The 5,737-nt window shown below is 47.7% G+C and overlaps 1 long non-coding RNA gene across 3 annotated transcripts; it reads right to left on the bottom strand.

Annotated features, from left to right (window-relative positions):
- Positions 1–201: 201 nt before the first annotated feature.
- On the bottom strand, positions 202–4,879 carry LOC108963882 (uncharacterized). Of its 3 annotated transcripts, none has more exons than XR_007780355.1 (3): positions 4,833–4,879; positions 3,488–3,639; positions 202–2,803 (listed from the first exon to the last, which is right to left on the bottom strand). It is a non-coding gene; the product is annotated as an uncharacterized LOC108963882 (long non-coding RNA). The 3 variants fall into 3 exon arrangements; XR_007780354.1 differs by having other exon boundaries at positions 4,430–4,863; XR_007780353.1 differs by having other exon boundaries at positions 4,635–4,863.
- Positions 4,880–5,737: the final 858 nt, after the last annotated feature.

The raw sequence follows: 5,737 nt of genomic DNA, 5'->3' as shown, positions 1-5,737 counted from the left end.
ATAAAGTACATAGCACTGTCTTATATGATTGACACAAGGGAACTGCGTGGTCTATGAAGTATTACAATCACAGAGAGATTTAGTACCTAGCTTAGCATCTTGTTTTGACGGTTGGACTTTCTAGATGTTATAAATGATCAAATCGGCAGCCAAATTTATAAAAAAAATTAACAAAGATTTATTAGATCAACAACAAAGATGGAATTTCAAAAAAAAAAACCACCACAGCCAAGGCAGCGTCAACCCCGGAAGTCGGTGCTGCGTGAACCTGGATCCGACTGACAGAGTGCCAGCATCTCCTTAGCGGTTCACCCCAACTGCTTCATGCCGCTAGCTTATATCCCATTTATTCTGCATGAGGCAGAAATGACAGAAGGTTCTTTTGTGTCCCTTCACATGTATAACAGGGACCATACAGATGCAGAAGGGTACAAAAGCCAGTCCAGAGGTCCGGATGGCTGTCTGGACTTCTTCAGAATAGCCTTCTTTCACATGTAATGGAGTAGTGCCGGTGCTTGAGTTGGTAGATGAGATCTCCCCAGGTGCAAGTTCTCGTGAACAGCTCAGACATTCCTGGGAAATCGGCACTCATGGCCCAAGAAGGTTTCATTCTTACGTTAATGGACTTGATATTATCTTAACGATGTCCAGGAACTAATTGAATAGAAATAAGACTCTGCTCCCAGCCAGGGTGGTAAAAGACATAAGTTGGATCTCACAATATTTTATATACATATACAGCATGAATTATCTCTACTATATACTACATAGGGAACGTGGGTTAGAATAGCAGTGGGTAACAGCGATTGTAGATACTCTTGTTTATAGAGATTTAATGGAAACTTAAACATTATTAAATTTGATGGAAATCACTGTATATGACTTTACATAAACTTTTGACAAACTTATACGTAGAGGCAAATTCTTTTCCTAATAAGAACAGGGTGTATACAGATGGAGCGTGCCTGGGCTTGTCCAGCATTAGTGCTCAAAGGTAGCAGCTGTGGTTTTCACCTCAGAGACACCCTTGGCTGGCTGGGAGTTAGGCACTCAGAATGAGTCCAAACAAAGTAGAAACTCGGTTTACCTCTAGTGGAAAAGTTCAGGCGATGGTGAAGAGAAAAGAGCGGATTCTGCCAGAGGGTTAAATCTAGAGTTTATTCCAGGGTCACAAGAGTTCTGAATCTTTGCAACAGCTCCAACAGAATACTGACTGCATGGTTCCAGCGCCTTTTAAACCCACAGGGAGGGGGGAGGGAAAGGACAGGTGAGCCACCAACCAGGTGGGAGGGGGAGGGTCTCAGGGGACAATGACACCTGAACAGGCCAATGACCCCAGGTCTGAGAAGCATCTTTTGAACTTCTGCCAATCACACGATGCCCTTGCTGGAATGTGGAACTTGACAGACAGCAATTAGGAAGAGGGCAGGGGAAAAGGAAGGAGGAAGTAGTCACAGCTGAGGGACAGGATATAACTTCACACCACAACATACAGAGAGCTAGGTAGTGACACACACACACACATATATACACACACATCTGTTTTTCTAGGTGAGACAGCAGTTGGATGGACAGAGCCGTGTATCTAGAGCTATGTCTCTGGACGTGCCTAACCCATGTGTGTACACAGACATGTGCAGAGCTAGTGTACATACACACATGTACCTGCTCACTTGTACAGAGCTCTTGTGTACTACGGTACTTGTTAGCAGCACACACTTGTGTACACTCAACTTGCTACAACAGCACATGTGTTATACACTCACTTATGTAGTCTCTACTGATGCACATGTGCCTACAAGCACAAGACTTGCTTGTACGTAGAGTTTGAGCACACCAATGTATGCAGTGCTATACATATTAATATATGTCTCACACAGAGCTATGTTTACACTTGCAGAACTTGTGCATACTCACAAGCACAGAGCTGTGCACAGTGGTTCACACATGTACAGCACTCCTTCAGAGCTCTCCTGGCCCTGATGCCTCTGTGGGTCTCTCATGTCATGGTGAGGATGGGGATAGGAGAGGGGAGTGTGGGTGGGATGTTGTGGTACAGTTTAAAGAGTACCTTCTGTGCCTTTGGGGTTGGAACAGACAGGCCTGTCATCTCAAAATGAAGGAGGGAAAGGTATCTGTGTCATGCATCTAAGCCTTTAACACTTGAGCTCTTCTCTTAACCTGAAAGAGAAGTAGTACTTTGCCAGTGTTCATTACAGGTACAGGGTTTTGTTGGAGGCCGTTCTTCCTCTTTCCAGCACTTGGCAATGTTGTAGGGAAGCAGGAAAAGCTTCAGGGAAGGAAAAGAACATGACAGATGAGTTGAGTGATGAAGAAGGCATCAAACCACTGGGGAGAGGGGGCTACAAACTACAAAAAGGGTCTGGCAGGAGCAAGCTACACCCTCAACTCTAAAACAACAGGGAAAGCTACAAACAAAGGGAAAATGTCACTGCACTAGGACTCTGCAAATGTGCAGACACAAACCGGGAAAATCTCCCATTTCTTTCTCCTCTTCTTTGAGTATTTCTGCCAGAAGGAGGAAGTACACCCACGTGCTGACAGCTCTTGACTTTCCTTCTCACTCTGCCACAAGTGCTGACTAATTAATTACACACAAGGCAAGACTTGCCTGCAACCACTGGACCAGGAGGCAGCAGGAGACTATGCAGCAAATGCCTGGCACAACAGGTCCCTGATGCAGGTACAGATCTGAAATTGTGTCCATCTCACAGTTTCATGCCATGACCCCCTGTAGCTCTGCCACTCTTAGAGTGTTTGTTCCTGGCTGTGGGAGGAAAGCCTGGAAGGAAAAGTAGAGTGAAGCTTTCAGGACACAGCCCTCAGCTGAAGAAAAACTTAGGAGCTGATCAAGAGAGGAAATCACCACACATGGGCACAGAGCTGGGCCCAGGGAGTAAAGCAGGGCAGGCAGTCTGGTTTTGGGCATTTCACACTCCCCCTGCCCCACAGAAATGGGGCTGCACCAGTTTGGAATAATGGGAAGGCAGGCACAAAGAGGAAACTACCGTTTTATACTCTCTCAATGCTTATCTAACTTAAAGAGCTTGTGTAGTGTTCCCCAGCAGCCCCAACCATAAGGTGGTGGGTGTCTGAAAGGCAACAGGGGCTTAAACTATGGCAGGAACCAACAGGACCACTCTAGTTTCTAAACTCACCTGTCAGTGCACTCTTTCTTAATGTGTTTGGCAACTACCACATGAAAAGCCTGAAGATTAAGGAAAAAGAAAAGCCTAGAGGTTTAGCAGCCCAGAGGAGGGTAAAAGAAGAGGGGAAAGGATCCTCTTTCTCCTTTTGGGGATTTTTAATTAGTAAACTACAGGTCCTTTCAGTAAGGCTCGCTTTCGTAATTAGCTAGAAGGAGAAAGAAAGAAAACAAGTGAAGAAAGAAGAAAGAGGAAGAAAGGAAAAGAAAAAAAAAACCCTTTACTTTCTTCCCGAGAAGCAAAAACAAAAAAAAACCAACCTGCTTGCGATTCAGTGACTTTTGTACTACTGGGTAGGCTCTGCTGCTCGCTGCCATGTTCTGGTTCTCTGCTGCCTCCCGGTTTACTAGTGCGGAGCAACTGCTGAAAGCCACCCGTGTGGGCCCCCAAGACCTCCACACAACAGACAGCTCTGTGAAAAACGCCAATCACTTGGTTTTAGCATTTAAAAAGTTTAACAGTAATAAAATGGTTATAAAAATAGCAATGTAATTAGAGTAATAATAATTTGAACAATTGGGATTAGGACAATAGGAGACAATAAAAACAAAGAGTTATGGACAGTCCAGGTACCTCTTTCTGGGCAAAATAAGCCTGAAAAAGGACACACGTTAACAGAGGATTAACCCTTAAAAGCAATAACCTGTTGCATATTCATACACCTCATACATGATGCATAAATTCCATTCAAACAAAGGATTCTGTCTGGTCAGTGTCAACTTCTTTCTCTTAATCCTGACAGTGTCTTCAGGAATGAGCGAGGCGGGAAGAACTCGATTGGAGAGCAATAAATTCTCTTTCTTTGAAAAATTTAGGTGTCCTGTGGCTGCTATCTCGGTGCGAGTCCTCGCTTTAAAAAAAGTATCTTACACAGCATAGTTTCTATTTTAACATTATGTTATAACCTAAAAGTATATTTAACTCACTACTTAAGAAAATTAATACAGTATAACTTTCTAACATAACACATTTAATATTTATTTTAATATTTGCAAAAAAGCCAATAATAAAATATGCATTTTTCACAGCTCTTTACCCCCCTGGCAGCGCCGAGCGCAAACCACGCCCCGCTCGTCCTGAGTCGCACCCAACGGCAGCCCCTCGCTGCCCGTGGCCCCTGTCATCCGCGGCTCCCACTGTCCAAATCCCGCACCGGCGGACCAGCGGTTCTGGGTTGCAGGGCTTCTGACTGCCGCGGTTACCTTGAGTCGGGTCGGCACCGCTGAAAGTCACCGCACCGGGCGCCCCAGGCCCACTACTGCTAATGTAGACCCACGTGGTCCCTGGCCTGGAAACCCTGTGCAACTGGGCCCGCCCCGCCGGGTGCCCCCGCACTCAGCGAAAGCCACCCTACTCGCCGCCGGCAGCCTCCCCACTGCCCGTGACCCTCCGGACGCCGCCACTCACGTGGCACCCCGGTCTCATTGCTCTACGCTGGCGGGTCCCATAGGGATGCCGCTGCTTCTCCACACCCCGGTCCAGGGACACCCGCACTGCCCGGCCGGTCCCTAGCCTCCAGCAATGCCGTATGCAATCTAGGTCAGCGCACCGGGCCTCCGCTGCCTCCCCCTACACTCATTGGGTCAGCACGCACTGGAAACTTACTACGCCAAGCGCGGCCGTGAGCGCCACTCTACATAGCCCCACCCCCCGGCTTCCTTTGTGCCGGCGGGTTGGGGAACCCCGCCCGCCTCCTCCCCCGTGGTCCTCGCTCAGAAAACCCCGCACACTTGGTTTTCTCCAAGCGGCGGTCCCTCTGGTGCCGGCCCCTCGCCACTGGGTACTCTGCCACTCGGTCAGCCCGCTGGGCTCTACTGCTCGGCGTTCGAGGCACTGTGAGCAGGCGCCCGCATGTGCAGTTTCTCGCCAGCTACAGGTCTCCTGCCTCCTTTTCCCCTGCCCGGGAAACCTTGCATCACTGGGCTAGCAGAGGACGCCCCCGCGCTGGGTGTTTATTAGTCGCCGCTACCAGTGGCAGCACCCCCTCTCAAGCCTCAGCCGGTAAGCTCTGGAAGCTATGGCGCTGACTGCGCACCAGAAGCTCACTGTGCTGAGCACTGTGCGCGCTGCTGCTCCACATGGAGCAGTCACACGGGCCCCCCCCACTCTGGCAGGCTGGGAAAGCTGCCGCGACTCCTCGCACTGACACGAGCGTGGTCTCCACTGAACGGCGAATTTCGCTGTCACTTCAAAACTCTCTAAAGCTGGCGACCCTCAATCTGACATTTCCAGATGCTCTTGTGAAAAATGCATATTTTATGATTGGCTTTTCGCAAATATTCAAATGAATATTATATGTGTTGTGTTAGAAAGTTATGCTGTATTAATTTTCTTAAGTAGTGTGTTAAATATAATTTTAGGTTATAACATAAGGTTAATATAGAAACTATGCTATGTAGGATACTTTTTTTTTCTCTAAGAAAAGACTCGCACCGAGATAGCAGCCGCAGGACACCTAAATCTTTCAGAGAAAGAGAATTCATTGCCCCATTATCAGGAGAAACAAACTT

The sequence above is a fragment of the Serinus canaria genome, chromosome W (assembly GCF_022539315.1).
Source record: "Serinus canaria isolate serCan28SL12 chromosome W, serCan2020, whole genome shotgun sequence".
NCBI classification, from domain to species: domain Eukaryota; kingdom Metazoa; phylum Chordata; class Aves; order Passeriformes; family Fringillidae; genus Serinus; species Serinus canaria.
Note: the sequence above shows the minus strand (reverse complement) of the source record. Positions and strands in the feature narration are given on the sequence as shown.